Source organism: Salvelinus namaycush, chromosome 28, assembly GCF_016432855.1.
Source record: "Salvelinus namaycush isolate Seneca chromosome 28, SaNama_1.0, whole genome shotgun sequence".
In the NCBI taxonomy this organism is placed as follows: domain Eukaryota; kingdom Metazoa; phylum Chordata; class Actinopteri; order Salmoniformes; family Salmonidae; genus Salvelinus; species Salvelinus namaycush.
Genome location: NC_052334.1, coordinates 41,778,233 through 41,786,436, shown reverse-complemented (window position 1 = coordinate 41,786,436; position 8,204 = coordinate 41,778,233). Strand labels below are relative to the sequence as shown.

At 43.2% G+C, this 8,204-nt stretch overlaps 2 long non-coding RNA genes across 3 annotated transcripts; both read left to right on the top strand.

The window, feature by feature from the left end:
* Nucleotides 1-3,676: 3,676 nt before the first annotated feature.
* LOC120023814 lies at nucleotides 3,677-5,489 on the top strand. Of its 2 annotated transcripts, none has more exons than XR_005472758.1 (5): nucleotides 3,677-3,698; nucleotides 4,773-4,829; nucleotides 4,930-5,029; nucleotides 5,130-5,303; nucleotides 5,424-5,489. It is a non-coding gene; the product is annotated as an uncharacterized LOC120023814 (long non-coding RNA). The 2 variants fall into 2 exon arrangements; XR_005472759.1 differs by lacking the exon at nucleotides 3,677-3,698 and adding an exon at nucleotides 4,632-4,666.
* Nucleotides 5,490-6,770: 1,281 nt separating this feature from the next.
* On the top strand, nucleotides 6,771-8,053 carry LOC120023077. Its single transcript, XR_005472661.1, has 3 exons — nucleotides 6,771-7,096; nucleotides 7,399-7,536; nucleotides 7,703-8,053. It is a non-coding gene; the product is annotated as an uncharacterized LOC120023077 (long non-coding RNA).
* Nucleotides 8,054-8,204: the final 151 nt, after the last annotated feature.

Sequence of the window (8,204 nt, the reverse complement as noted above, 5' to 3'; positions counted from 1 at the left end):
TGTCAGATGAGTCTCAGATACAGAAGAATAGGTCTATGATGGTATGGTGATATGGATTGAGATGGTGATTATAATAATGACTAGCGGTACCCCACCCTACTGGTGGTAAATCATTGGATCTGATTAATTCAATTCAATGCAATTCAATCTTTGAGGACTGCAACCATAGAAATACAATTTATTTACACTAATAATAAGCTATTGTCAACTTCCCGCCTATGGTTATCTTGCTCATTGCTCACTGTTACCCTATGTGTGCAACTATTATTGATTTATCACAGAAAAATAATTTGGTTGCAAATGTACCTGGTACCATGTAAATAATTGTTAGGCTACTCATTTTGAATCCACCGGTGGCAACTTGTGTGACCATAAAAGTCTGTGTGCGACTGGGCACAGTTAAATAATTTGGTTATTGACCTGCCCTACATCATAGAAGGCCCTTCAAGTCGGAACTAGGAAATTCTGACATTTCTGACTCGCTAACTCGTTATGGAATGATGATTTCAAGTTTCCCACTTGTGAAGTATCAGAATCAACCAGTAGGAAGATCTACGCTAATAACTTACATTCATTTAACTCTGAGGTTCCAAGTTTCCGATGGCATGTGAATGCGTCAATAATTGCCATGGTAATTTTGAATGTTCAGTCAGTGAGCTTTATGGGTAATTGTCCTACATACTTACATGAAATGCTGTAGTAACAGTGTCATTCCAAACACAATAAATGTGAAAATTAACAAAGATACGAAATATTGCTAAAGTGAAGAAAATCAACTCAAAATTGTAGGAGGAAATGCCCCTGCAGCAGGGAGGCTTACGGTATTATAATATATTGTAGATAACATTAATATAATTTGTGTATTTACAGTATCAGCACACATACAAATGAAAGTATATGCTATGGATTGATCTACACTGAGTGAACAAAACATTAAGAACACCTTCCTATTGAGTTGCCCCCCCTTGGTGGTGGACCATTCTTGATACTCAGGGAAAACTGTTGATCGTGAAAAACACAACAGCATTGCAGTTCTTGACACAAACCGGTGCACCGGTCACCTACTACCATACTCTGTTAAAAGGGACTTAAATCTTTTGTCTTGCTTATTCACCCTCTGAATGACACGCATACACAATTCATGTCTCAATTGTTTAAAAATCATTCTTTAACCTGTCTCCTCCCATTCATCTACACTGAGAGGAAGATTTAACAATTGATATCAATAAGGGATTATAGCTTTTACCTGATTAGTCTATGTCACAGAAAGAGAAGGTGTTCTTAATGTTTAACACACTCAGTGTATGTGTAATTTTTTTTACCTTTATTTACTTAGGCAAGTCAGTAAAGAACAAATATTTTTTTTCAATGAAGGTCTAGGAACTGCCTTGTTAAGGGGCAGAACGAAAGATTTGTATCTTGTCAGCTCAGGGATTTGATTTTGCAACCTTTCGGTTATTAGTCCAACGCTCTAACCACTAGGCTACGCTGCCGACCCAATGACGTTATAGATTCCAAGTGTTTGATTTTTTAGGGAATGACTATATGCTCTATATTATACCTGCAGATCATCATAGCAGCCGAAGTTGCTGTGCAGAGGGAGGAGATCGTCCGAGCATCAGGCCTCATCCCGTCACATAGGGAGGGTATCCTTCAAACAGCCAGTGTCCCTGCACAGAGGGAGGGGATTCTCTCAGCAGCCAGCATCAATGCACAGAGGGAGGAGATCCTCATTTCGTCAGGCCTCATCCCTGCACGGAGGGAGGGGATCCTCCAAACAGCCAGTGTCACTGCGCAGAGGGAGGAAATCGTCCCAATGGCCAGCGTCCCTGCGCACAGGGAGGGGATTGTCCCAAAGGCTAGTGTTCCTGCTGAGAGGGAGGAGATCCTCCGATCATCAGGCCTCATCCCTGCACAGAGGAAGGGGATCCTCCAAACATCAAGTGTCCCTGCACCGAGGGAGGAGATTCACCAGTCAGCCATTGTCCCTGCACAGAGGGAGGGGATTCTCCAAACATCAAGTGTCCCTGCACCGAGGGAGGAGATTCACCAGTCAGCCATTGTCCCTGCACAGAGGGAGGGGGTTCTCCGAGCAGCTAGCATCACTGCACAGAGGGAGGAGATCCTCATTTCGTCAGGCCTCATCACTGCACAGAGGGAGGGGATCCTCCAAACAGCCAGTGTCCCTGCACAGAGGGAGGGGATCCTCCAAACAGCCACTGTCCCTGCACATAGTGAGGGGATCCTCCAAACAGCCAGTGTCCCTGCACATAGTGAGGGGATCCTCCAAACAGCCAGTGTCCCTGCACAGAGTGAGGAGATCCTCCAAACAGCCAGTGTCCCTGCACAGAGTGAGGGGATCCTCCAAACAGCCAGTGTCCCTGCACAGAGTGAGGGGATCCTCCAAACAGCCAGTGTCCCTGCACAGAGGGAGGGGATTCTCTCAGCAGCCAGCTTCAATGCACAGAGGGAGGAGATCCTGATTTCGTCAGGCCTCATCACTGCACAGAGGGAGGGGATCCTCCAAACAGCCACTGTCCCTGCACATAGTGAGGGGATCCTCCAAACAGCCAGTGTCCCTGCACATAGTGAGGGGATCCTCCAAACAGCCAGTGTCCCTGCACAGAGTGAGGAGATCCTCCAAACAGCCAGTGTCCCTGCACAGAGTGAGGAGATCCTCCAAACAGCCAGTGTCCCTGCACAGAGTGAGGGGATCCTCCAAACAGCCAGTGTCCCTGCACAGAGGGAGGGGATTCTCTCAGCAGCCAGCTTCAATGCACAGAGGGAGGAGATCCTGATTTCGTCAGGCCTCATCACTGCACAGAGGGATTGGATCCTCCAAACAGCCAGTGTCCCTGCACAGAGGGAGGGGATTCTCTCAGCAGCTAGCATCACTGCACAGAGGGAGGAGATACTCCGATCATCAGGCCTCATCCCTGCACGGAGGGAGGGGATCCTCCAAACAGCCAGTGTCACTGCGCAGAGGGAGGGAATCGTCCCAATGGCCAGCGTCCCTGCGCACAGGGAGGGGATTGTCCCAAAGGCTAGTGTTCCTGCTGAGAGGGAGGAGATCCTCCGATCATCAGGCCTCATCCCTGCTCAGAGGAAGGGGATCCTCCAAACATCAAGTGTCCCTGCACAGAGGGAGGGGATTCTCCAAACATCAAGTGTCCCTGCACCGATGGAGGAGATTCACCAGTCAGCCATTGTCCCTGCACAGAGGGAGGGGGTTCTCCGAGCAGCTAGCATCACTGCGCAGAGGGAGGAGATCCTCAGAGCATCAGGCCTTATCCCTGCACATAGGAAGGGGCTCCTCCGAGCATCAGGCCTCATCCCTGCACAGAGGGAGGGGATTCTTCCAGCAGCTTCTTCCATCAGCTACTATCAGAATAATAAGCTCCTCAGAGCATCACAACTCACCCCTGCACAAAGGAAGTTGAGATTCCTGATAGCCAGTGTCACTGCGTAGAGGAAGGGAATCTTCCCAAAGGCCAGCGTCCCTGCGCACAGGGAGTGGATCGTCCCAAAGGCTAGTGTCCCTGCAGAGAGGGAGGAGATCCTCCTCACAGCCAGTGTCCCTGTGACGAATGAAAACAATCATCCACAACCACCTCCCATCATCCCCATGGTGGCACCACTGTGGAAATGGGATGGTGGAGCGTGTCCTCCACCTGTGGATTTCTATTCCAAGAGAAGAGGTCACTTAACCTTACCTAATTAGTAAAGAAATTACCATTGTGATAGCTTGATAATAAGTTGTGATAGGTTAAATGTATGGCTCATGTGAGTGTATATCTGTAATACTTTCATGCATTTTCTACATAACACAGGTTTAGCTACATTTTACTTTTACATTTTAGTCATTTAGCAGACGCTCTTATCCAGAGCTACTTACAGTAGTGAGTGTATACATTTTCATACTTCCTTGAATCTCTCCAGGATTTCGCATGGATTTTTTAAATATTAAATATGCTAGATTTTGCAGCGACAATTATGACATTTTGCATAGCAATATGCAATTGTTTTGTCCAATTTGTTGCAAAAATGCGCTGACAAGGGAAAAAACTGTGTTGACATGTGGCTTGATTGAACCATATTATGCAGTAAATGTGCGGTGATTGGTTGAAATTGCGAGCCCTCTTTTTGTACTGTGGTAATGGGTCAGTTCTATGCGATAATATTGTGATGATGTGACTATTTTATGCAGAAATAGTTTGGTGATTGGTCAAATTTGTAAGCCCTCACATAATATGCAGGGAATTGTTGATTTTGCAACCAAAACAATGCGATGGCAGAGTCCTGGAGTAACCTCCCAGTAATCCCTGTGACTGCGTGTAGGTTAAGATTGGGTTGTAACAGAGTATCAGAGCGAGACGTTCCTACCTGTCAGCCAGTAATTGTTCTGTATGGTGACATGAGCAGAGTGGCCTGACTTCTCCCACTTATTACAGATGTCCGACTTAGATATGTTGAGCATCCTGCTATGATGTCCATCACCAAGCCGGAACACTCCGATGCCAACCCTCAGTTCCAGACTGGCAGCCGGCCGGTGGCTGAGCCCGAGACCCCTGCTGTTCACAATAACAGTGGAGGCTGGCTCAGCTGGGTCTTTGGGAGTGGAAGAGCTAATAAGGAGGTTCATCTACCTGAGGACAAAGACAGATCTGTAAGGAACTGGTTCTTAACACTATATTCTATGTAGAGACAATTGAGTGGATTTTGTTTTATTTTTTTTGTGGCTTGCTTCACATTGCTAATATCTTCTTCCTCAGATTGTCTGGGATCCAACTCTGCACAGATGGGTTAACAAAACTGAGCCCAAGGCTGAGGTACTTAAATTCAATTCAATTAAAAACAGTGAACAACCATTGTATTTCAACTGTGATAATATTACTAACAATTTGGAAAATGTGTTGATGTGTTTTACAGAACAAGTGTGTACCACCACCTCCACCGATGGGGACATATGGATATCAGGGGAACACTGGCAGTGTCCCCAAAGGAGTGAATCCTTACTCTATGAAAGCAGGTGAATATTGCTTTAGAATACATGTGGTTTAACCAAGACTGTGTCAGCCAATCATAGATGTCCCTGGTGATCTCCTGCTAACACCTTCCAAAACTACCAGCAGGTCTATGGGGCAGCAGATACCCTACAATGAATTACAATGATAGGACCAACTCAAAGCCTCCAAGCCATGGGCCTGGACTGCTTCCTAGACAGCTCTCTGGCTTGCTCCCTCCTTCACACTTTGACCTCATGGCACCAATGGTTGTGCCACCTGACACTCTACCCTACTGAGGTATGACTCTGAAAAATCCTTCCAAATTTTATTCATTCATCATTAACTGAGATTTTACTTTAACATAGCAAATGGCTGAAGTAGCAAGAATGTTAACTATTTTTTATTTTTGACCAACAGGCCATTTGCCCAGAGTGGATTTGCCATACATAGATTTTTTCAGCATTAAAAAACTTCAGCATTAAAAATCTATTAAAAGATGATCTTTTAATTAAATCTCTCCTTTGTGTCCTCATGTTCACATTAATTTGATGTGTTCTATCATCGTTTACAATGCTTATTGCTTCTGCATTGTTTTACTTACTGACAAATATATATTATACACATATATTTTATTTTAGACATTACAAAAACATATTTTTGTGCATTTTGGATTTCCTGCATTTACTTACTGTACAGACAAGTATATTTTATACACATATAAAAAAATGTACATGTTTTTTTAATGTATTCCATAGACAGAACAAAATATATTTAGATGCATTTTGAATTCCTAAATGTCAATATTTTTATTTTCTATGTCATGTGTTTATTCCCATTTATGTACATCCTGTTTACACCTCACACACATGGTCAGTGGCTTAAATAAGAAGACAACAGTAACATGTCAGATATAGTTTAAATGTATTCATTGTTGAGTTTGCACCCCAATATGACACTTTAAATATTTCACAGAAGACTGAAATGTAACAAAACACCTATTGTGTTTATTGAGATGTACACTGAGATGCTCAGTTGGTCAATATTCCCCTCCAGTGATTCCCCAACATCTTGTCAACATGGGCCTCAATGATCTCAAATATATTGTCCATGTAAAAAACATGTCTGATTATAATTAATAATGTCCGACAATACCTTTTAATTCTATGCGCTATACATTTTGCTAGCATTTTTGCATCACAACACTGAAGTGTAAGGGGCCTCCAATTTTTTTATGGACTGGATCTTTATATTTACCACTTTGAATCCTGTTTCAGTAATAATGAAGGAGTGGTTAAAACATGCTAATAACGGTCCTCTGAGTATATCAAAAAAGGTTTATCAGAGTTATTGACCTCACAAGAAGTCAGATTCGAGTAACTTACATTGTGGTGCTGAAACTTGAAGCAGCAGCCACGGCACAATCAATCGGAAATGGACAGCTCATGGTGCTGAAAGTATGCAAATTTGAGTAAACATTATTCATTTTAAACGTCTTCATTTTAATTAGGGATATGTGTTGCAGCCTATTTCTTACTATTTAAGAAATAAGAGGTAGGTCTACCTGTTTGACAGATGAAAAGAGGCTATAGGCTGCTATATCCATAGATATGTTAGTCAATTCCTCCACCCGCCATGCACTCTTTAAATAGCCCACCTCTGTATCTGTTAAGACTTACAGCTATTATGTATGAGAGGGTATGCCATAGGCCTACCTTTTCTTAAAGAAAAGGGCAAAAAGTACACTGTTTAAGATTTTGAAGAAAATTAAACGGATGTGATTATATACAGTTATCTATAACAGCGCTTTGGTCCGCGATACTTAATGCTAGAAACAAGCTGTAAAATAGGAATACCCGGTAAAGACGTGACTGCATATTGGGATTGTTGTTTAATTTGGAAATAATCTAATTCTGTCACTATCAATTGATTAAGCTATTCACGTTCTGAACAATAAAATCAATTTAAACAAAGACAGCTTTTTGGAAAACACTTTTGACCTCTCGTTGGGTTAAGCCAAGGAAGAAGATTAGCCAGCAGTTAAAGCTTACATTTTTCTGCGTCAGTAGGCCTACTCGGTCTGGGGTGGAAAGGTAGGCCTAACTTGAAAGTACCATGCTCAGATCCCTATTGACGTCTCAGAGTTAATTATTTGCAAACGGGTTCAGTTTCGTTGCAAATAATACACACTTTTGACATTGTAGAAATATAATAATATGAGGACTATCTGTCTATACTGTAATTTCAGTCATTTGTGATTTATTAAAAAAGTTTCCGCTAATACTGTATGGTAACTCTATTGAAGTCCACTCTTGTACAGCACACTAAAGGTGAATCTCTTTCTCTACAATTTAGGAGATTTTAAGATATTTTGTTGTTTGTGATGGTACTCTAGGTGCGAGGGCCATCCTGTGCCACCAGTCAATTGATGGTGGATGACCTTCTGAACCCGTGCTCGCCAGGTGACCCGGCTGCCATAGAATTGACCTGGATGGATGTGCCTAGCGACAAGCTGCTGTAGCCCATCTGCATGGTGAGAAACGCACAGACATACTCACATTCACTGTTCACAAACATACTGGAACATGCTGTTTCAACATACACATCCAGGCATTGCAAACTGACTCTCACATTTGTGTAATTGCTGAACCATGCTCATGATTTTGTTTCTCTTCTGTGTGTGTCCCTCTGCCCTCCAGTCCGACATGCTGCCCTCACTATATACCACGCAACCCACAGTCAACATGGAGGTCTTGTTCAAGGTCAGGAAGTTCACAGAGGACTTAGAACAGGAGGGTTGAGAGCTCCTGGTTGGCAGCCTTTCGGTAACTGGCCCAATGATCTAACCTTGAGGCTACGTGCCGCCCCTTAGAATGTAGGGTGACTCCCCTAGTGGGTCCTGAACCCAGGTCAGCAGCACTACATTGCTGTGTGTCTGTATTGTTGAGGGTATATTGGTTTAGTAATACTCATTCCAGTTCTGGTCCCAGAGGGGATCTCAATACTGTTACACGTAGCCATGATCACCAAGCTACCCTTACTTAATTAAACCTGAATTCAAAAAGAACAAGATGTGCTTGTCATTATTTTATTTTAACTTGTATTATAGTATACCCACATTTCTGTCCACAACTTTTGAATCAGGTACCATTTAAATGTAAGGTGCTTAATACAGTTCCAGCCACTAGGGGGTACTCTGGT